The 24,761-nt window shown below is 37.6% G+C and overlaps 1 protein-coding gene across 4 annotated transcripts in view; it reads left to right on the top strand.

Moving 5' to 3' along the window:
- The window catches only part of MAGI2 (membrane associated guanylate kinase, WW and PDZ domain containing 2), a 1,483,072-nt gene that overhangs the window by 1,243,400 nt on the left and 214,911 nt on the right, over positions 1-24,761 (top strand). The gene's annotated exons all lie outside the window — the stretch shown is intronic.

Here is a 24,761-nt window from a genome sequence, read left to right as displayed (position 1 = left end):
CCCAAGCCCAAGCACAGTCTTGACAATACTCAGAAGGACCATGAACTGTGAGAGCTCTGAGAGCTGTGCTGCTGTCGAAAAATCTTTTCAAAGTTTGGAATGATGTTGTTCAGGACACTTCTGCTACTGCAGGGACTGCTCTAGAAACAATTACCCATAGTACCTCCCATGATCTAAGAAGAAAGTAACAACAGGGTGAGGGCTGAAGTTCTGGGCTGAGTGTCGTGGGCAAAGTATGGAAATAGGAACAGGGCCAAGTGTGGTAGAAGCTCTGAGCCCTGAATGTTTCTTCCCCTCTACCTTCTCTGTGGGGAAGGGAATGGGGTAAAGCACAGGGCCCCTTCTCCACATCTCTTCTGCTTTGCTCTGGATGACCAGTGAACCTGGAGAGAAAAGGGAGGGAAGGGGCCATAGATAAAGAGAATACTATCTCGAAGAAAGAGTGTAAAGGAAAAGGATCAGGCTAAGCCCTGGTTTTCCTATTTGCCAATTTGTGGACTTAGGACACTGAAAGTCAATGAGCCTCAGCCGTGTCATCTGTTGCAATGGGATAATACTACTACCTAACCCAATGGTAGTGTTGTAGCCCAACATCTGCTCACTAAATGTCTGGCGAGTCTAAATTAATACCGAAGCTTCAGCATGGATGGGTCAAAAGGAACAGGACAATGAGGAACTCAGGACACACATGTGACCAACATGTGGTTGCCTATTCAAAGCGCTCAAAACAGCCTGAAACTGTCAGTTTGAAAAGCAAGTGAAGGCACTCAAAGCTGAAAGAAAGTAGCACCTTTTATGATTTATTTGGCCCTCTCTGCAGGTGTTTTTCCTTCAAGGAAGTATTACATTGTTGATTCCTTGTCTGGAAAAGGACAGCAAACACCAGGCATTTGTGAGCTGCACTCTATAAAGTCTTAGGTTCCTGTACTAAAAGGGAAATTCATATGATAGCAAAATAATCTTAAATGTGACCTTCTCAACGCATTGTTACAAAATAGCAGTTGAATTCTGATAATTAAATGTTGGCAGGGTATTTTAATTTCTTGCATTGCTTAAGATTAAACATTCCTAATTAAACAGTCATATCTTCATAGTGTCCAATTGAAAATCAAATATTTGGAACAAGTTCTTGATATTAAAGGGTATCACAAAATCACTGTGCAGTATCTACTGTATGATTCATAGAAACAAATTTGGACACATTTTTTATATACAGCTTCTTCTAAAAGCATGACATAGCAGAAAAAAAGGTACTTTGAAATCCCTAATTTACATTATGGTAATTTGTCCTTTTCTAAAAACATGTATTGTATGCCTGCTATCAGCTAGGCTACCATATTCTCACTTTTCCTTTACCCCCCATTTACTCCACAAGTAATCAAAGTGGTCTTTGCATTTGGGTTGTGTTTGGGGATGAGGGACTTGCTTTTCGTTTTTTGCCTAGCATAGCAAAATGCAGTATGCTGTGATGCTTAAAGTACTTCTAGTTGAAAACCTCTTGAGTTTACCCTGATTCCCACAATTTGCACTCATCTCTCTGAAATTAATAGGAACTAGCACCATGCTTAGGTGGCGAAATTCACTTTATCTTATTATGGGCTACTCAGAAGTGCCTATGACCTCATTGAGATAAGCAGACTCAAGAGCTGAGTTGCACGCCTGGGTCCTTATATCAGGACTATGGGTGGTCGGCTGTTTTTAATTATTTACTAGAGTTTTTAATTTATAAAGTAATAATGTACATGGTTTCACTTTTTTAAAGCAAATAATGTCAACAAGTATAAAATGAAAGTAATTTTCTGTCCTATCCCAGACTTTCAGTCCTTTCTCCCTGAGGCAAATATATTGTATGTAGTCACAGAAAGTTTATGGTCTGCTAGCACATGTGTGAATATATATAGTAAGTTTAATGTAGATGGGATACATGTGTGTTACTTTAAAATACCTTGGTTATTTGGTATTTGTTTTACATACACCATGTGGTATAATTTACATGCCACACAACACTCACCAGTGTAAGTGTATGCTCAGTAAGTTGCTAAAATGATATAGTTGTGCAACAATCATCATAATCCTTAGAACATCCATCATCCAGAGTTCCCTCAAACCCCAGGTAACCACTAATATGCTTTCTGAATAGTTTTATCTTTCTATAAGTTTTCATAAGTGGAATCATACAGTATGTAATATTTTACTTAGCTTAATGCTGGTGAGAGTTCCCTGTGTCGGTGCAGGTTTAAGTGGTTTGTTTCTTTTATGGCTGCTTAGTATTCCATTGTACAGATCCACTCCATTTTCATGTCCATTGATTAGTGTATGGACATTTGAGTTGTTTTCGGGTTTTGACGTTTATGAATCATGTTGTTATGAACATTTGGATACACGTGTTTGTGTGTGCTTATGTTTTCATTTTCTTGGGTAGATACCTAGGAGTGGTATTGCTCAACTGTAAGAAGAATATATATTTAAATTGTTAAGAAATAGAACGTTTTCCAAAACAGCTGTTGTACAAATTTCCAATTGCTGCCCATTGTTGCCCACATTTGATATAATCAGTCTTTTTATTGTTATTCTAATGAGCATGTATTGACATCTTTATGTGGTTTTAATTTACATTTCTCTAATCCTTTTACATGTTTGCCATGTTTTCATGTGTTTATTAGCATTCATATATCTTCGGTAGCATGTCTATTCAAATAATTTGCCTATATTGTGCTGTCCTTTTAAGTTTTATTAAGTTATAAAAGTTCTTCCTTTATAAGCTATGTGATTTGCAGGTATTTTCTGTCTATGGCTTGTCTTTTCACTTTCTTAGTGGTGCCTTTGAGGCACACAAGTGTTTCTGTTAAAATCCAATTTATCAATTTTTTTTCTTTTTTTTGAGATGAAGTCTTGCTCTGTTGCCCAGGCTGGAGTGCAGTGGTGTGATCTTGGCTCACTGCAAGCTCTGCCTCCTGAGTTCAAGTGACTCTTCTGCCTCAGCCTCACGAGTAGCTGGAATTACAGGTGCATGCCACCATGCCTGGCTACTTTTTTGTATTTTTGGTAGAGACAGGGTTTCACCATGTTGGCAGGGATGGTCTCAATATCCTGACCTACCTCGTGATCCACCTGCCTCGGCCTCTTAAAGTGCTGGGATTACAGGCGTGAGCCACCATGCCTGGCCCAAGTGTTTTTTTTCTTGTATGGATCCTTCTTTTGGTGTTATATCTAAGAAATCTCCTGACCCAAGATTTCTTGTGTTTTCTTCTAAAAATTGTAAACCTTTAGCTCATTTATTTAGGTCTATAAACAATTTTAAGATAATTTTTGTGTATACTGTGAATTAAGGGCCTAACTTTTTTTTTTTTTTTTTTTTTTTTTTTTTTTTTTTTTTGCTTATATATATCCAACAATCACTCTAGCACCATTTGTTGAAAAAGCTATTTTTCATTGAATTCCCTTGACACTTTTGTCAAAAATGAATTAGCATAAATGTGGAGGTTTATTTCTAGATGCCCTATTCCATTCCATTGATCTGTTTGTCTATTCTTGTGCTAATACCATGCTCTCTATGTTACTTTAGCTTTCTATTAAGTCTTGAAAGCAGAGGTGTTAGTCCTCCAACTTTTTCTCCTTTTTCAGAATAATTTGGCTACTCTAGGTCCTTGGCATTTCCATAGACATTCTAGTATTGGATTGTTTTTTCATTTTTGTTTTTGTTTTTTAAGAGACAGGGTCTCACTCTGTTGTCTAAACTACAGTACAGTGGTGCAATCATAGCTCACTGCTGCCTCAAAATCCTGGGCTCAAGTGATCCTTCACCTCAGCCTTTCCAGTAGGTAGGACTACAGGCACATGCCACTGTACCTGGCTTTTTAAATGTTCTTTTAGTGATGAAGTCTCACTGTGTTTCCCAGGTTGTCTAGAGCTCCTGGGCTCAAGCAATCCTCCTGCCTCTACCTCCCAAAGAGCTGGGATTACAGGAATGAGTCACTGTGCCTGGCCTAGGATTGCCTTTTTAATTATTTGGCCTGCTGAGATTTGGGTGTTACATTGAATCTACAGAACTATTTGTGGAAAATTGTCAACACTGAACCTTTTAATTCATAGGTAGTATATCTCTTCACTTATTTGGATCTTTAATTTCTCTCACCAATAGTTTGTAGTTTTCAATGTACAGATCTTGTACTTTTGTTCATTTTATTTCTAGCTATTTTATTCTTGTTGATGTTATTGTCAATGGAATTGTTTTATGTCTTTTCAGGTTGTTTATTGCTAATATATAGAAATGCATTTGTTTTTCATTTTTGATTTTGTACACTGCAATTTTATTAAACTGACTTTTTAAGTCTGGAGGTTTTTTTGTAGACTCCATATTTTCTATGTAGTTATTATACCATCTGGTAATAAGGACAGTTTCACTTCTTCCTTTCCAATTTGTATGCCTTTGACTTCTTTTCCTTGCATTATTACACTTGCTTGAACTTCCCAGAATGATATTGAGTACAAGAGAGGTGAGCAGACATCCTTACCTTGTCACCAATTTTAGAAAGAAAATGTTAGTCTTGCATCATTACATCTGATTTTAGGGCAGGATTTTTATATGCCCTTCATCAGGTAGAGAAAGTTGTCTTCTATTCTTGGTTTGCTGGAAATTTAAATAATCAATGGGTCTTGGTTTTTATCGAATATTTTTGCTGCAGTTATTGGGATGATCCTGTAGTTTTTGTCCTTTTTTAATATGGTATATTATATAACATGATATTTAGATATTGAACTCATTTAACATTCCTGGAATAACAACCCTACTTGATCATGGTATATAACTTTGTGTATGTTGCTGAATTTCGTTTGCTCATATTTTGTTAAGGATTTTTTTAACCTGTTTCGGGGAAGATTTTTCTGTTTTCTTTTCATATGATGTATTTCTCTGGCTTTGGTGTCAGGATAATAGCGGCTTCATAAAATGAGTAGGAAAGTGTTCCCTCTCCCTCTATTTTCTGAAAGAGTTTGTGTAGGGTTGATATTATTTCTTCCTTAAAAGTCTGATAGAATTCACCAGTGAAGTCATCTGGTCTGAGCTTTTATTTGTAGGAAGATTTTTAGTTGTTAATTCGACTTCTTTTCCTGATTTAATGTTTTCTTCTTAAATCAGTTTTGGTAATTTATGTACTTCTAGAAATTTTTACAATTCATCTAAGTTGTTGAATTAGCATAAAGTTTTTAATAAAATTTTATGTAATTCCTTTTTAAGAACCAACTTTTGAAATTGCTGATTTTCTGTTTTCCATTTGAACATTTTCCACTCTGGTAGTTACAGTTTTTTCTCTCCAACTTACTTCTTGTTTGATTTACTTTTCCTTTTCTGTCTTCTTGAGGCAGAAGCTTAGAGGATTAATGATTCCATTTCTTTCTGACAAAATCACTTACAGCTATAAATTTCACTCCAACTACTTCTTTAGCTAAATTCCATAAATTTTACTATGTTGTGTTTTCCTTTTTCACTCAGTCCAAGATATTTTATTTCCCTTGTAATTTCTTTTTTGACCTATAGGTTACTTAGAAAAGTGTTGATTCTTCCAACGTTTGGAATTTCCCAAATCTTTTTCTATTGTTGATTTCTAATAATTTCATTGTTAAAGAGAACATGTTTTGTATTATTTTCGTCCTGTTAAGTATATTACAGTTGTATATGCCCTAGTGCCTTACTTTAATATTCTTTTGGAGGGTTTTATATATTAGTTCAGAAATACATCTTGTTTTTAAAACATAATCAGATTCCCACTAATGCTAATGGATATTGTTGTTGCTTTCAGGTTTTTTCTATTAGAAAAATTATGTATCTTTTTAATCTACTTTTAATTGACACTTAATAATTGTACATATTTATGGGGTATATGATGTTTCAACACATGTATATGCTGTATAATCATCAAATCAGGGTAAGTAAATCCATCATCTCAAACATTTATTTCTTTGTGGTGAAAACATTCAAAATCCTCTATCTACTTTGAAATATACATTATTGGTAACTATAGTCAACCTAATGTGCAATAGAACACAGGAACTATTTTCTCCTAACAGTAACTTTGTGTCCTTTGCACAACCTCCCCCAACCCCTCCTTCCCACTACCCTCCTCAGCCACTGCTATCCACTATTCTATTCTCTACTTTTATGAGATGAACTTTTTTATATTCTGTATATAAGTGAGATCATTCAGTATTTGTCTTTCTGGACCTGGCATACTTAATGTAATGTCCTCCAGGTTTATTCATGTTGTTGCAAATGACAGGATTTCATTCTCTTTTATGGCTGAGTAGTATTTCATTGTGTAGATTTGTCACATTTTATTTAACTATTCATCCATTGATGGACACTTGGGTTGGTTCCATATCTTGGCTATTGCGAATATGTAGTGCTTCAGTAAATATAGAAGTGAAGATAACTCTGTGACATTCATTATATTTTCTTCAGATATATACCCTGTAGAATTACTGATCATGCAGTAGTTCTATTTTTAATATTTTAAGAAACCTCCATACTGTTTTCTATAATGGCTATACTAATGTACATTGCCATCAACAGTGTGCAAGGGTTCCCTTTTCTCCACATCCTCACCAACACTTGCTATCTTTTTTTTTTTTTTTTTTTTTTTTTTTTTTTTTTTTTTTTTTTTTTTTGAGACGGAGTCTCACGCTGTTGCCCAGGCTGGAGTGCAGTGGCGCGATCTCGGCTCACTGCAAGCTCCGCCTCCCGGGTTCCCGCCATTCTCCTGCCTCAGCCTCCTGAGTAGCTGGGACTACAGGCGCCCGCCACCGCGCCTGGCTAATTTTTTGTATTTTTAGTAGAGACGGGGTTTCACTGTGGTCTCGATCTCCTGACCTTGTGATCCGCCCGCCTCAGCCTCCCAAAGTGCTGGGATTACAGGCTTGAGCCACCGCGCCCGGCAACACTTGCTATCTTTTGTCTTTTTGCTAATAGCTATCTTAACAGATTGAGGTGATATCACACTGTGGTTTCTATTTGTATTTCCCTGATAATTAGTGATGGAGAGCAGTTTTTCATATAACTGTTAGCCATTCATATGTCTTTTCAGAAATGTCTATTCAGGTCTTTCGCACTTCTTTTATTTATTTTTTTTTTTAGCTGTTAAGCTGTTTAAGTTCCTTGTATATTTTGGATATTAACTTCTTGTCAGATTAATAGTTTGCAAATATTATCTTCTATTTTGTAGGTTGTCTCCTCACTCTGTTGATTGTTCTTTTTCAGTATGGAATCTTTTTAATTGGATGTAATCCTATTTGCCTACTTTTTTGAGACATATCCAAAAAACACTGTCTAAGCCAATATCATGAAGTACCTCCCCACAGTTTTCCTATAATACTTTCATAGTTTTGGATCTTACATTTAAGTTTTTAATGCATTTTTATATGATTTTTGTAGAGATAGAAGTCTAGTTTTATTTCCAATTTTCTCAGCACCATTTATCAAGCTGTGCTTTCCCCAATGCGTCTCTTTTATCTGATGTAAGTACAGCCACTCCTACTCTTTTGGTTACTGTTTGCCTGGAATATCTTCTTCCATCACTTTATTTTCAGCCTCTGTGTGTCCTTAAGGTTAATGTGAGGCTTTTGTAAGAAGCATATCATTGGATCTTGTTTTTTAAACTATTCAGCAAACCTGTCTTTTGATTGGAGATTTCAATCCATTTACATTCAAAGTATTTATTGATAGATAAGGACTTATGACTGATGTTTTGTTAATGGTTCACAGTAGAGATGTGTATAATTTACAGAGCAACATAACATTATTACTCTAGATTTGATATATTTGCCCTTATCAGTGAATGTTGTACTTTCATATGTTTTCATTTCTACTTGAAGAACTCCCTTAAGCATTTGATGTAAGGAAGATGTAGGGGAATGACTTCCCTCAACTTTTGCTTGTTCAGGAAAGACTTTCAGCACTTTCAATATCATCCCCTTCTTTCTTGGCCTCTGGGGTTTCTGCTGAGACATCTGTTTGCAGCCTAATGGTAGTTCCCTTATATATGACTTGACATTTTTCTCATTGCTGCTTTTTAAATTCTTACTTTGTTTTTGACTTTTGACCATTTAATTGCACTTTGCCTCAGTGAGGATCTCTCTAGGTTGAGTCTGTTTGGGAACCTGTTAGCTTCATGAATCTGGATGTTCGTATCTCTTCCAAGACTTGGGAAGTTTTCACCTATTATTTTATAATTACAGGTAAGCTTTCTGTTCCTATCTTTGTCTCTTCTTTTTCTGAAACTCTCATAATGCAAATGTTTTCTCATTTAATGGTATCCCAGAACTCCCATAGGCTGTTTTCACTTTTTTATTGTTTGGGGGTTTCGTTTTTGTTGTTTTCCCCTCTTAGTGGGTAATTTCAAAAGACCTATCTTCAAGTTCAGAGGTTCTTTCTTCTGCTTGATCTAGTCTGCTGCTGAAGCTCTATATAGTATGTTTATCATTTCATTCATTAAATTCTTCAGCTCCAAGATTTCTATTGGTTCTTTTTTAGATGTCCATCTCTTTGTTAAATTTCTCTTTGAGATCATGAACTGTTTCTCTGATTTTTTTTCAACTGTCTATCTGTATTCTCTTGTGTCACACTGAGTTTATTAAAGACCATTATTTTTAATTCCTTTTCAGACAATTTATAAATTTCCCTTTTTTTGGAGGTTGCACAGAGTTATTGTGTTCCTTTGGTAGGGTCATATTTTCACCTCCAAATGAGTCTTAGTATGCCAGCTGAAAAAGATGTAGTGGCTAGTTCCAAGTATATTCAGTGGTATAGTCTTTGTACAGATTCTTCAGCTGCAATCAACATTTGAGATGACGTCTCAGCAGCCTAGGCTATAGGAGTTTGTGGCAGCAGCAGTGGTAGCATAGATTGCCAGGGTTCTTGGTGGCAAGAGTTTTGAGACTGTCCTGATCATGTTTTCTCCACAATGGGCAGACTTAGCTGAATGAATCCCTCTTGCTGTTGGGTCTGACATGATCAATATGCAGCTGCAGCAGCACTGGGCTCCAGGATACAGGTGTCAGAGCAGCTGTGAACCTGATGTCCTGGGTTCAAGATCTTGCCAACCTATTGTAACAACTGGGTCTTGTGGTATAGGTTTACTCTGAGGCAGAGTTGGATAGAGATTACCCACAGAGCCAGGGTCTGTGACTCTGAGGCAACCTCCAGCAGGTTAGGCCCAGGGGACCAGATGATAGCTATGTCTCTGACCCTGAGGGCAGGGCACAGCACTGGCCTGGCTCCAGGAAAGAAGGGATGCTATGGAGATTTGGCCCTGGTGACGGGTTTGTCTCAGCAGCTCAGACTCCAAGGAGCTAGTTTGACTCCAGGGAAGCAGGGTACTAGTTGTTTAGCATGCGGGCCAGGGTGTCTCAGCCCAGTCAATGCTGTTTCTCTGGGATGCAGGGTTTCTATCAGCTCAGCCCAGCTTCACCAGGACACTAATTCCTTTGGAGGCAATGTGCTGTTTCAGCTCAGTCTCAGGAGATGTGACTGCTCTGAGTGGCCAAGACATCATTTCCCAGGAGGCAGGGCACATCTTCAACTCAGGCACTGGTGGGACATGACTGCTGGACAGCCAAGGCACCGTTTCCCCAGGATGAAGGGCACTATTTCAGCTCAGGTACGGGGGAGCTGGGTGTAGCAGTTACTGGGAGGGGTAGAGGAAGCTGCTTTGTCAATCCACTGTTTTCCTGGGAGGCAGTGCACAGCTTTATTTTGGGCCCTAATTGACAAGATGCAGCAACCACTGGGAAGGGTAGATAGAGTAGCCCTACAGCAGCTTGGCCTCACAGGGTAGGGTATGGTAGAAACTCCTCGCAGGGATGCTGAACCACTGAACAGGGGTGGCTCCATGGTGGCTAAGCCCTTAGGCACAGAAGAGTGCCATGGTCACTCACCCCCAGAGCAGATCATACTCTAGCAGTAGCTCTGATTCCAAGATTGCAAAGCATAGAAGCCATGTGGGTCAAAGGGGGCAAGGCACCATGTTGGCTTCTTTTCTGGAGGGAGCACGGCTGTGTGGACTCCTGACACCTCCTTCAGCTGAGTTCAGTGTGTGTGAGGACTGCAGGAGTCCCCACTGGTGAGGACTACAGGTGTCCAAGGTGTTGATGGGGGATGCTTGGGTCCACCTGCTTACTTTTTCCTCACAGGGAGAAGTCCCTCCTGGTTCAGGGCTGAGCCCAGCTGGGAGGTGAGGTGGTGGAGGCCAGGGGTTTCCTTCCATTCTCTCTGGGGCCATCCTAGATTTCTGTGGTCTACGAGGTTTCTGCTACTCCTTTGATGTACACTGGCGCTCTCCTTTCGTTATTTTCATCGAAATGTAGTTATTTGTCCGTTGTTTGGACTGTCTTGTGGGGTAGGGACAAGTACTAAGCGTTTCTAGTTGGCCATCTTGCCCCTTTCTTAGTTTCATGAAATACTTTTTGAATGCCCATGATATGCTAGGCACTTTTTTGGCACTAGAGATAAAGCAATAAAGCCAATCACATCCTTTTTCTCATGGAATTGATATTATTAGAGACAAAAAAATAAATATCAACATAGTTTGTTTTTTACATGTATATCTCGCTACCCCCTGGAGTTTTATCCTTGAATATCAATCTTATGCCCAGCTCCCTTACTGAGTTATCTTACTGTTTCTCATCATTTTTTCAGTTCATTTCATGGTATTTGGGGGCATACAATAACACCACCTACAAATAACAATCACTTTGCCTCCTCCTTTCTTGTTTGCGTACCTTTGATTTGTATTATATACATGTCACTGTTAATAGTGAGGATTATGGAAATTTCTATCCATTTCCTGACTTAAATGGAAAGTCTCATTTTACACTCTTAAATACAATACTGGCCTTCCATTTAAGATTAATATTTGCCATGCTAGGGAAATACCTCTCCATTCCCATTTGATTCAGAATCTATATCAAAAATGGGTAATAAATTTTATCCAAAGCTTTTTTTTGGTATCTTTTGAGATGATTATTATTTTCTCCTTTGACTTATCACTATGATGAGTTGCATTAAGGGACTGATTAGCATTAAGCTATCCTTTCATTCCTGGAATAAACTATGTTCAATCATATTATGCTTATAATATGCTCCTAAATTCTATTTGTTTACATATAATTTTGCATCAACTTTAAATGACATTGGCCTAAAATTTCCTTTTTGTTATACTTTTTACCATCAGATTTTACTATTAAAGTTATGCTGATGTCTTAAAAGCAATCAATACCCTTTCTCTGCTGAGAAATAATTTAATTATCTTCAAAGTTATCTATTCCTTGCAGATATAATATACATCGTTGCAAGTATCTAGTTCTGGTGTGTTGGGTTTTGTTTTTTGTTTGGTTTGGTTTGGTTTGGTGGGAGGAAGGGTACCCCTTTAGAACTTTTCAATTTCTTCCATAGTAATTAATTTTTTTAGAGTTTCTGTCTTGCCCGGGTTCAGTTTTTACAATGCATGTTATCCTACAAATTGTCTCTTTTATTCAGGTTTTCAAATGTATTTAAGTTGAATTAAAATCAAATATTCTCCATTTTCTTCTAGTTTCCACTTTACCTGAAGTAGTTATATTTTTTTCTTTTTTTTTTTAATTTAAATAGAAATGAGGTCTTGCTATGTTGACCAGGCTGGTCTCAAACTCCTGGCCTCAAGTGATCTTCCCATCTTGGCCTCCAAAAGTGCTGCAATTCCAGGTGTGAGCTATCATGCCTGGCCCTTATTTCTTATTAGTGCTTTTTCTTAAATAGGTTGGCTAATGGTTTTTCTATTTTAATGGCTTAGGAAACATACATACTAGTTTATTTATAAATAATTTATTGGCTGATGCCCAACCTAGTGTGGAACAGGGAATAATTATAGTCTGCTCAAGGACACTGTTGTTTGATGTCTGGAATATGAGAAACTCAGAGTGATTACCATAATCAAGCCTTATTATATATTTTATTCATATTTATATTAAAGTGTAACAAAGTCTTCTGAATTTGTGAACTTCCCGTTAATTGCAGTTGACCAGTTTTTGAAAACTCTTCTTCCTAGTTCTATAAAACATGATCCCCCAAAGTTTTCACTAAATCAGTATATTCTCTTCTTATGCTGACAATATATTAACTGGTATGGATAATACACTTTTTTTTTTTTTTACATTCAAAGAGAATTCAGAGTATTTAAGCAGTATCGTAGACTGTATCAGAGCTTTGAGAGAAAAGCAGAAAATTAAGGACCCAGAGAATTGTGTTTTTGCTTTAAAATTTTAAAAAGCCTATTATCAGAGAAAACCATTGTACCACAATTTTTAGACTGCACAGATAAAACATTACAAGTAAAGCTATAAGTATTAATATAATAGTGCTAATATTTTCTTTAAAAATATTCAGAAGTTTCTTTGAATTTACAGAAAAAAATGTGCAAGTATAATACACATAACACCATATACCGTTTACCCACATTGCTATTAACATTTTGCCCCATTTGTTTTATAAGAGTGTGTGTGTGTGTATGGGTGTATGTATCTGAACCATTTGAGGGTAGGTTGCATATATCATGCTCCTTTACCCCCAAATATTTTAGAGGTTGTTTCATGTTGCTATTGTTTGGAGAAATATTTAAGCAGCTAGTTTGGTAATGCTATATAGTGGTATAAAAGATACTTTATATTTATTTATTTATTTTGAAGCAGGGTCTCACTCTTCGCTGGAATGCAGTGGCACAATCATAGCTCACTGCTGCCTTGACCTCCTGGGCACAAGCGATCCTCCCACCTCAGCCTTTCAAGTAGCTGAGACCACAGGCATATGGCGCCATGCCTGGCTAATTTTTGTATTTTTTGTAACATTTCAACATGTTGCCCAGGTTGGTCTTGAACTCCTTAGCTCAAGCAGTTCACCTGCATCAGCCTCCCAATGTGCTGGGATTACAGGCATGAGCCACCACACCTGGCCAAAGATAAAGAATCACTTAGAATTTAAAAACCACCATGACCACAACAACAAAAGACTTAAGAAGTTATCAAAACAGATTTAAGTTACAAAAGAGAATAGTTATCACTAATAAAGGTCTAATATAGAAATGTTTCTGAGAGAGAAAAGCACCAGGTATTTGAAAAGATTTATATCCAGGGAGATTAGGAGAAAATCAAAGTGGATATTCCACATTCAATTATTATATAATCCCACTTTGCATTTGAAGTCAGCAGAGATAAAGCATATATGACAGAGAAAACTAAGTCACAAATCCACAGTATGAGTTGTGAATGACATGGGATACTGGCTACTGTATTAACAAATATGCCATGAAGTCTTAGCGACTTAATAAAAGTTTATTTCTCACTCACAAAAGTTGCAGTGCATGTGTTCCTAGATGGCAGATCTCCTGGGCACCTCCCCTCCATGCAGTGGCTCAGGGAACCAGGCTTTCTTCTGATGAAGATTCATGCCCTAGGACCTGAGCATCCCTCTCTGGGTCCTCTCTAACTAACTCACAGCTAAAAATAAGACCAAAAGAGCAAAGTGTCATGCAAGAGGCTTTAGGAGCCAGCCCAGGAAGGGGTGTACATCACTTTCTGCCACAGTCAATTGGCCAGAACTCAGTTCTAGTTCCCATTGGTCATAAGAGACTGGAAAAGGTAGTACATGTTCTTGTGTGCCCAGGAATTAAAAAATGGTTTGAGGTCAAACATGTGGTAGACACTCTGCCCTTGCTATTCCTTATGTGCTGTCTATACCCTGACCTGCACATCAAGGATATATAATGACTGATCATGTCACATCATCAAGTGAAATCTTTTTTTTTTTTTTTTTTTGGAGACGGGGTCTCGCTCTGTCATCCAGGCTGGAGTGCAGTGACACGATCTCGGCTCACTGCAGCCTCCACCTCCTGGGTTCAAGCGATCCTCCTGCCTCTGCCTCCTGAGAAGCTGGAATTACAGGTACACACCACCACACCCTGCTAATTTTGTTTTTTATTATTACTAGAGACAGGGTTTCACCATGTTGGCCAGGCTGGTCTCGAACTTCTGACCTCAAGTGATTCACCTGCCTCAGACTCCCAAAGTGTAGGGATTACAGGTGTGAGCCACAGTACCTGGCCATGAAATCTTTTTTCTAACATGGTATAGTGATGTGATTTATTCTAGCTTTGTGAGGTATACTCAAGCCACTGGTATATGTATTAAAATTCACAAGGTATCCTAACAGACTGAGAGTTGATAATTGACCCAAGTTCAGTGTATCTGTGCAAAGGGATGAGCAATTCCGGGGTCCCCCAAATGTGAGAAATCTGAGTATCAATGACGAGATACCCCATCCTAAGCATAGAAAATGTCATGCATTTTACAAGACATACACCAAATGGGGATATTGATCCACAAACGACACTTAGCATGAAAGAGACAGGATTCTGGGAATCTTGTGGAGTTATTGTCACACCATTTAGAAGTAGCAGAAACAGAACTCACACCTGAATCTTCTGACTGTAATTTCAGTGAGTTTTTATATTATGTCAGTTTCCCAAAATTGTATCTTTCTAAGAAAAGACTTTGATTTTGATGGCTTCTGCTTGGCTCTGCAGGACTTACTCATTTAATAAGTATTTACTTAGGGCTAACTGTGTGCCCAGCACTAGTCTAGGTGCTGGAAATATGGCAATGAGCAAAACAAAGTCCCTGCCTCAAGAAGTTTGCCTCCTAGGAGGAAATTAGACAATAAACACAGTAATACATATTAGGGATGAGAATAAAGAAAAACTGAGAAACAGGGTCAGAGAAAGGAAAGTGATGGGTAAGGAAGACAGTTCTTTTTCTTCCAAATTTATTTTTTAAATTGACATAAAATTGTATGTGTTTATTGTGCACATGTTTTGAATACCTAGCTAATACATGTGTTAATGTTAAATCTAGCTAATTGTGTATGTTAAATCTAGCTAACATATATATTATCTCATACTTATTTTTGTGATGAGAACATTTAATGTCTACTCTCTTAGCATTTTTCAAGAATATGATATATCATCATTAACTATGCTGCACAATAGATCTCTTGAACTTATTCTTCCTATCTGTGATGTTTTTATCCTTTAACATCTCCCCAACTCCTCCCAGCCCCACAACCATCCCAGCCTCTGGTAACCACCATTCTACTTCCTACTTCTATGAAATCAACTTTTTAGATTCCACATATGAGTAAGATCAAACAGTATTTGCTTTCTATGCCTGGCTTATTTCACTTACCAAAATATCCTTTAATTCATCTATGCTGTTGCAAATGACAGGACTTTATTCTTTTTATGGCTGAATAGTATTCCATTATGTAGATATAATACATGTTCTTTATCGATTGATTTCCTATCTTGGCTGCGATGAGTAGTGCTTCAATAAACATGGGAGTGTACCATATACACCATGGAATATTATGCAGCCATAAAAATGGATGAGTTCATGTCCTTTGCAGGGACATGGATGAAGCTGGAAACCATCATTCTCAGCAAACTATCACAAGGGCAGAAAACTGAACACCACATGTTCTCACTCACAGGTGGGAATTGAACAAGGAGATCACTTGGACACAGGGCAGGGAACATCACACACCAGGGCCTGTCAGGGGTGGGCAGGGGGCTGGAGGAGGGATAACATTAGGAGAAACACCTAATGTAAATGACGAGTTGATAAGTGCAGCAAACCAACATGGCACATGTATACTTATGTAACAAACCTGTCCGTTGTGCACATGTACCCTAGAACTTAAAGTATATTTTAAAAGTTCTAGGAAACAAATAGAAAAAAATATCTACCTGGGAGTGCACATATCTCTTCGACATTTGTTTCATTTCCTTCAGATATATACCTAGTGGTGGAATTACTGATCGTATAGTTCTATTTTTCATATTTTGAGAAACCTCCACACTGTTTTCCATAATGGCTATACTAATTTACATTGCCATCAACAGTGTGCAAGGGTTCCCTTTTCTCCACATCCTCTCCAACACCTGTTATCTTTTGTCTTTTTTGGCTTTTTGCTAATAACCATTCTAACAGGAGCGAGGCGATACTGCCTTGTGGTTTTGATTTGCATTTCCCTGATGATTAGTGATGTTGAGCAGTTTCCATATATCTGTTGGCCATTTATATGTCTTTTTGTGAGGAGTATCTACTCAGGCATTTTCCTTTTTTTTCATTAGTGTTTTTTTTTCTTGCTATTATTTGAGTTCCTTATGTATGTTAGATATGAACCCATTATCCATGTACAGTTTACAAATATTTTCTTCCATCCTTCATGTTGTCGCTTCATTGTGTTGATTGTTTCCTTTTCTGCATGGAAGTTTGTTAGTTTGATGTAACCCTATTTGTCTAGTTTTGCTTCTATTGCTTGGGTTTTTGAGGTCATGTTGAAAAATCACTGCCCAGACCAGTGTCATAGAACTTTTCCCCTATGTTTTCTTCTAGTAGTTTTATAGTTTCAGGTTTTACATTTAAGTCTTTGAGCCATTTTGAGTTGATATTTGTATAGGTGAGAGATGTAGTCTAATTTCATTCTTCTGCCTGTGGATATTCAGTTTTACCAACACCATTTACTGAACTTTCCTTTCTCCATTGTATGTTCCTGGAAACTTTGTCAGACAGTTCTCCTTTAGAAAGAGTGGACAGGGAAAGACATCTGTGCAGAAATCTAAGAAAGTGAGTGAGCAAGCTGTAGAGATATCCACGATAGAATTGCCCAGGCAAGCAGAAGGCCTTGAGGCAGGGCTGTGCTTGATGTAGACAAGCCATGACAAGGAGCTAAGGTGGCTAAAGCTAAGTGAGGAAGAGACAGAATGGTAGAGGAGGTCCAAGAGATTGTTGGAGGTGGACGGAGGCAGGTAATGCGGAATCTTGTGTAGCCATGGGCCAGAAAAAGGACTTTTGGTTTCACCTTTGAATGAAATGAGTTTCTGAGTGTCTGAGCCGAGTTGAGTTATCTGAGCAGAGGAGTGATAGGATATAACATTTTAAAAGGCTCCTGCTAGCTGCTGTGTTGAGAATAGACTGTTGGTGAGCAAGGATGGAAACAGGCAGGCAGGCGAGCTGGTTCCCACTGCAGTTCAAATGAGAGATGAAGAAAGCTTGAAGGAGATTGGTAGGAATGGATGTGGTAAGAAATGGATTGTAAATATATTTTAAAAGCAGAGCCATAGGATTTACTGATGGACATGATGGGGGATATAAGAAAGAGAGAAAAATCAAGATTTTTTTTCTTTGAGACAGGTTCTCGTTATTTTGCCCAGGCTAACCTCGAACTCCTGGGCTCAAATAATCCTCCCACCTCAGTCTCTCCAGTAGCTGGTACTATGGGCATGCACCACCACACCCAGAGGACTACAAAATTTTTAACCTAAAAACTCAAAGTTGCCCTTTATTTATATAATGACTATGATACATGCAAATGGTCACAGGAGACAGGATAGGGAACCGAGAGTCCAGTCTGGGACATGTTAAGCTTGAGATGCCTTTTAGCCATCCATGCAGAGATGGCTGGCATGTGGGGAGCATGTCTAAAGCTGAGACTGAATGAGAATGTCTAGGAAATGAGTGCAAATAAAGAAGAGAAACATTCTGAGGACTAAGAACCTCCAATTTTAAATGTCAGGAAGGGGAAGAGTGACCAGCAAAAGGCAAAAAACACATAACTTGTGAGGAAGAAGAAAAACAATGTCCTAGTAGCATTATGAAGGAAAACGTTTCAAGATGGAAGGCGTGAGCAGTTGTGCCAACTGCTCAGTAAAATAGGACGGAGAAGGTAGCTTTGGATTTGGCAACAGGATTAAATATTTTGAGCTAAAGTGACCAGTCAAGTCAGTTGTAAGTAAACTCAATTTTTTCAAAATTGGTTGACTAATTGGTAAGAAGTCAATATTAGTGTTTTGGTCACTTGAAAACAAAGCTTCTTTCATGTTCAAATCGGTAGAGTACATTTATTTGCATGTACTATGTTTTTATATATATTCAGGGATGAGGCAGAATACACATTGTCTCTTCATTATTATCCTGGGTGATCTTTATTTTCTCCCATTCAATTCATATGAGATCAACTTCTTATCAAAATTCCATGCACTGAGAAATCCATAAAAAATAAAAACTAATATTCCTATTTGTGCTGATGTTAAGTGATGAAATGTTGTTGTTTGTGGTAAGTTTCAATAGAAGGAGCTATTGTTCTTAATATTTTAGACCTCATTTCATTTGGAGCTTAGAGGCAGGGAAATTGCATTCATTGTATTGGGGAGATTCTTTTTTTTTTTTTTTTTTTTTGAGACGGAGTCTCGCTCTGTCGCCCAGGCTGGAGTGCAGTGGCGCGATGTATTGGGGAGATTCTTGGAGACAAGTTACTTGTATTTAGATTATCATGAAGCTCAAATACTATAAAAATAAAAAACTTTAAACTGCAGTCCCTCTGTAATAAAAAAAAAAAAAAAAGAACCATGACTAGAAGCCCAAAGCTCACCATTACACAATATATCCATATGATAAACCTGCACATGTACCCCCTGAATCTAAAATGTAAAAATAAAATAACATAAAGCAACAAAAAGTACATTGTACCATTCTAACCCCACCCTGCAAAAACACATATCGCTTAAGTATTTGGAAGAATATATCTATTTGTTTTATTTAAAAATATGTCTGTTGGCCATTTCTAAATATTGATGAAAGATGGACAGCAGAAGTGTATTGACAGATGGTAAATCCATGTGTATAACAGGATGATATGGTTTGGCCATGTCCCCACCCAAATCTCATCTTGAATTGTAGCTCCCATAATTCCCATGTGTTGTGGGAGGGACCTGGTGGGAGATAACTGAATCATGCAGGTGTTTCACCCCATACTGTTCTTGTGATAGTAAGTCTCACAAGATCTGATGTTTTTATAAGGGGTTTTCACTTTCACTTGGTTCTTTTTCTTTCTTGCCTATTGCCATGTAAGACATGCCTTTCTCCTTCTGCCATGATTGTGAGTGCTCCGCAGCCATGTGAAATTTTGAGTCCATTAAACTTCTTTTTCTTTATAAATTACCTAGTCTCAGTTATGTCTTTATTAGCAGCTTGAGAACAGACTAATACACAGGATATAATCGTTAATTATCGATTTTGTATTAACCTGTTATTTACCTCAGTTTCTAATTTTATTTACCCCAGTCTCTAACACCTTAAATGCACACCTAAATGCATAAGGAACATGTTAACATTTACCTTCATCAGTTATCAGTATAAATGCAATTGTTCAAGTAGAGATATACAGAAATGCCAATTCAGAGAAACTACTGTTTTTTAAATACCTTATTTAAAGTGGCTAATTTCCCTCAAGAACAAGGACTGTATCTTACATACCATTTTTCTCCTCAGAGCTTGGCATGCGTATTTGTTGAATTATTTTATTCTGTTATGACACCAGGGAGAGAAGAACAGTCACAAAACAAAATCAGGAAGATGCATGTGTGAATCAAATAATGCAGCTGAGTGTACAAAAATGAACAAAACTATTTTTCTACTGACTGTCTTCTGTCTGGGCTTTTCAAGCACCCTATCATCATTCGATTCTCTTTGGTCATGTACCAAGTCTTTGTCTAATTTGTCTGTCTTTCTCCTCTTTGTTCATTCCATAAATGTCCAGGTGCTGTTATAAATATGGGAACATCCAGTTAACACGATAAGTTCTTGTTCTTATGGAGTTTAACACTAATGGGTAACAACAGATTAACCTTATAAACCCACAAATTGTACTAGTTGTGTGACTGTAAATCCTTCCCTACAACAGTGCCCTCACTCAGAAAAAAAAGATACAGTCTTACCTGAATTAGATAAGGAAAACTCATTTAACTGGAACCATACCAGGTTTCTAGTATAATCTGTGCTGCTAATTCACATGTTTACTTTGGGTATGTCACTTTTCTGACCACCAACTACCCTTTGTTAAATTGAAGATGACCTGTAATGTCCATATTATGCTAAAAAATCCCTAGGGTTCTCAATGTTTCAGGATTCACAGGCTTAGTTACAATTGTGTATTTTATGAGTTGGAGGCTCCAGAAGAAAGGAGTTGTAAAAAAAATAGAGTATTAGTCTGTTCTCACACTGCTATACAGAACTGCCCAAGACTGGGTAATTTATAAAAGAAAGAGGTTTAATTGACTCACAGTTCTGCAGGGCTGGAGATGCCTCAGGAAACTTATAATCATGGCAGAAGCAGAAGTAAACATGTCCTTCTTCACATGGCAGCAGGAGAGAGAAGTGCCAAGCAAAGGGGGAAAAGTCCCTCATAAAACCTTCAGATCTCATGAGAGCTCTCTATCACAAGAACAGCATGGGGGTAACAGTCCTCATGATAAAATTACCTCCCATGACACGTGGAGATTATGGGAACTACAATTCAAGATGAGACTTGGGTGGGGACACAGCCAAACCATATCAAACAGTTTGTTTACTATGTATTTTTCTATAAACCTATTTCCTGCCCCTTCTAATCAACAGCAGTACTTTCATTAAGCATGCAGCCCAAAATTTACTTACCTTAGACAAAACATGGCAGTAGCAAAATTTGGGATTTCAACAAATGTCAGAGGGAAGAAGAAAAACTAGTAGTAATGGTTACAGCCAACAATTCTAAAGCTACAGGAGGATGGTCAAATTTACTATTATGTAAAATATGTTCAATCAGTTTATTCAAATTATTTTTAAGTGGAGGGAGGGAATCTTACTCTCTTTCATTGGAGACTTTTTTAAAAAGCAAAACTCAAATCTAAAAATAACCAGTATACGATAACTTTGCCAAGTAAGTCTCAAATTCCCCTGGTTCTATAAATTTTAAAACTTAAATTTAAAAAAAAATCACATTCCTCACTCTCTGCCACTATACTGTAATAAATTTTATTTTAGAAATTATGCTGGTCATGTCAAAAATGTGCTCTGCTGTTGGAGTGTTCATTGCTTATGCATGAAAGCAGAAATTTAAATGGACTAGGTGCAATTAAAGTTATGTACAAGAGAATTCCAGATGGCTAACTGAAAATTTTGCCATGAAGCCTGTTGAATCACAGTGCCTGCATGAGTAGGCTCTTACTTTTTGAATAAATGAATGAAATCACCTATAGCAGTATCTTGCTATAAAGCCTTATAAAATCATGTTCATTTTTCATACTGTGGAATATGAAACCATACACTTATAATGAATATAAATTCTACCAAAAAGTGCAAATGGAAATAATTGCAGTTATTATACCACATTAATGAAAGTTATGCAAATTGCTCTAAAATTTAAAGAAAATGTATTATGTTGTGCCTATCCTCCTAATTAACGTTATTTCATATTGTGTGGTATATTTATGGAGAATTTTGTAGTGCATTAGATAAATCTGTTTTATATTTCCAGGAGAGTGGGTTGTAATGAGCATTATAATGCATTTCAGTTCAGAAGCAGTTTTATGTTACAAAGCATCTTCTGCTAGTAGATTGGAAAATGTTGTACCAAAGTGATACTTCCACTAAATATTTGGAATACAATTTAGCAAGGGAAGCATAGATGAATCCATTATAGTTAAATGGCTATAAATTTGGGATTAATACTGCATTTTAGCTATGTATTTTTTTTTTCATATGTCAAAAACCTCCCCATACCACACTAGCCAGTGATCTAAAGTGATTTGCAGGGCCTGCTATATCCCACTTGCCACTTGGCATGTAAATCTGCAAACCTATATAAAGAATATAAAATGAAAACATTCATGGCCACTAAAACACATGCATTAGATCCACATATAGCTGAAGCTAATTTAATATGCCACCATCCCAAGTACTTACAGATAAGTTTCTCTCCCTCATGCTAAGGAAACTACCTTCTACCTAGGCCCATCCTTCTTTCCCTCTGGCTTCAAAAGAAAATTTATAGGTCCTCTACTCAAAGACACTAACTTCACCTTGCTCTGGAAGGAAGTCACTCTTAGTCACTCAGGGAACCACTTCATCATCTTTCCCTTTATCCTGGACCCTGTTATAACTTACTTTTTCTTCAGGCACCTCACCTTTAGCCTATACACCTGCTCTAATTTATCCCATTATTTGAGAACTTTTTATTGATTCTGCTTTCCCCTCCGGCCATGGCTTTTTCTCTTTTCTTTCATCCTGGGCCAACTTTCTTGAAAGATTATCCAAGTATGGGCCTACATTTACCCCACCATAAATCAGAAAGATAGTGATTCTTGGAGGAATAGACTTTACTTAACATCTGACTTCCTTTTCTACCTTGCACCTCTCAATCTACTGCTGTCTAGTTTCAGTCCCCATCCCACTGTTAGAAATGCTCTCTCTGTTGGCTTTCTATTTGTCGAATGAATATTTCTCATTTCTTCCAGAATATTTCCTCCTAAGGCTTCTGGGATGCTCATATCTTCTAGAGGTCTTCCTAGTTCTCTGCATCTTTTCAGACTCCTTTAGTGCATTCTTTGTCCACTCCTCAAAAACTGAGATTTCCCAGCTTGTGTTGCTTGTTAACCTTTTTGTTTCATCACTCTGTAACCTCACCACCACAATCATGGCCACCCACATGATTGCATCTACTTTTACTATTTTATTTCCCCCTCTTAATACACCTCCGTGGTTCTCCATGGCCTCTAGAAGGCAAAGACCAGACCTTTTCTCTTACATCCAAATTTTTCATCATCTGGTCCACACCAGTCTCTTTAGCCTCATCTCACCTGACTCATCGCAATTAACTCATTCTTCATTCCATAAATATTCACTGATCCTCTACTGTGTTTCAGATACCACTTGAAGCTCTTTAATACAGCAGTGAACAAAACATATAAAAACCTCTGCCTTCATGGCAGTTATATTCTCCTAGTAGCAAAGAGCTGTCGTTTTATATATCTTTGTCATTGCAAAGTATTTCTTCCTATCTTAAAAACCTACGTGTTTTGGCAAATTTCTATTTATCCTTGTGAATTCAGGTCAGACATTACTTCTTCCAGAAATACTGTCCCAGCACCTCACATTTTCCCAACAGCCTTGCAAGAATCCTTATCATTTCTTCAGGTCCAGGTTTGTTGTTAAGTCATAACATCAGGGTTACCATTTTTCTTCAGAACTTCTCAGACACATTGTGCTTTCTGGACTGAAAGATGCCTAGTCCTTTAATAAATTGTAAATGGAGTGCTAGACCAAGTAATTTCACCTTACCCGCACACACCAAATGATCACCGAATCTCTGAGTCCACACAACAATTACCTGGTAATTGAGGGCACAATGTGTTCCCCCAAATAGCCTTGCTCACATATATTGTGAAACATGAATAAATTTAGTATTATGTTTTTATATTATAAAACCATGTTATCTGGCCTAATTATACTGCAGTTTTAAAAATTGTTATAAACCCAGCAACACAGTCATATATGACTTTCAACTTCTATTTGTTCATGAACTAAGGATCATCCTATTAACAGAGGATACAAGCAAGATTACATTGTTCCTACATGAATATATTTTAGTGTCTAGCAAACAGTGTTTTACTATTTGCTCTTGTCAGAAAATACTATTAAATTAATGAGTTTGCTCACCAATTTTGTTTGAAGCTACCTACTTTCCAACAATATACCTTTAAAATATGTGGATTCCTTGCTTTTTGGCCTTTGTGGATTTTTTTTTTTTCTTGCGGAATACCTCTTAACAATGGTTCCTGATTCAAAGCCATCCCACCCTCCCCCAAACACCAGGGATGCGTTTGTAACTATCCAGGGTCATTTTGAGGTTGTATTATGGGGGGGAAAAACCCCTCTATATTAGACTTGGAAGTAAAAGTCCTTAAAAATATACTTGTAAGAACTACATTGCAGGCTTAAGGAGACAAGTCCAGCTATTCAGTCAACAACTGGACTTCTACCATACCCTAAGTTCCCAACACGTCCAAATTACATTCTTTCCTCAGCATAAAGTCCCTTCAAAGACTTCCCTTTGTGTCCAACAAAGGGAAAAGGATCAAGTGAGGGAAAAGAGAGCTTGTTTACTTCAGGGGTAGGGACGGAGGGAGGACCTTTCCATTTATGTTAGCAAACTTGAGGGAGGCTATTTGAAGATGGTGCCAGTAACATACAGTGGAAGAACTCACCATATTTGTCCAGTTAAAAAAAAAAAACATTTAGGGATGCATAAAAGTGTTACAGTACTTGTCTGGTGAAATAAAACATTAAGAATCTGTCAGATATCATTTTAATTTCAAGAATGCATGAATGGAATTTGTTTTTCGTTGAAGCTGTTTTTCATCAGTTGTTGTACTGATCGGATTCTTTTTTTTTTTTTTTTTTTTTATTATACTTTAAGTTGTAGGGTACATGTGCATAACGTGCAGGTTTGTTACATATGTATACTTGTGCCATGTTGGTGTGCTGCACCCATCAACTCGTCATTTACATCAGGTATAACTCCCAATCTGATCGGATTCTTACTGGCGTTTAGAGCCCAGGGACCAGGAATACGAAAACACCCTGCTGTGGGGCACAGGCACAAAATCCCAAAACCCATCCCATCCAGAATTCCTAGGAGTATTCCTCTCCCTGGAGGACTATTCTGACCCTTTCCCACCACCAGTTAGCTTCTCTACTCTTGTTGCCCCTAAATTTTCTTTCTGCTGCAGGCAAGGCTTGCTGAGTCTTCTCAGTAACCTTATGGCAGCACCTGGCTCCTTAAGGTGTGGTCCTCAGTACCTGGGAGG

The sequence above is a fragment of the Macaca thibetana genome, chromosome 3 (assembly GCF_024542745.1).
Source record: "Macaca thibetana thibetana isolate TM-01 chromosome 3, ASM2454274v1, whole genome shotgun sequence".
NCBI classification, from domain to species: Eukaryota; Metazoa; Chordata; class Mammalia; order Primates; family Cercopithecidae; genus Macaca; species Macaca thibetana.
Note: the sequence above shows the minus strand (reverse complement) of the source record. Positions and strands in the feature narration are given on the sequence as shown.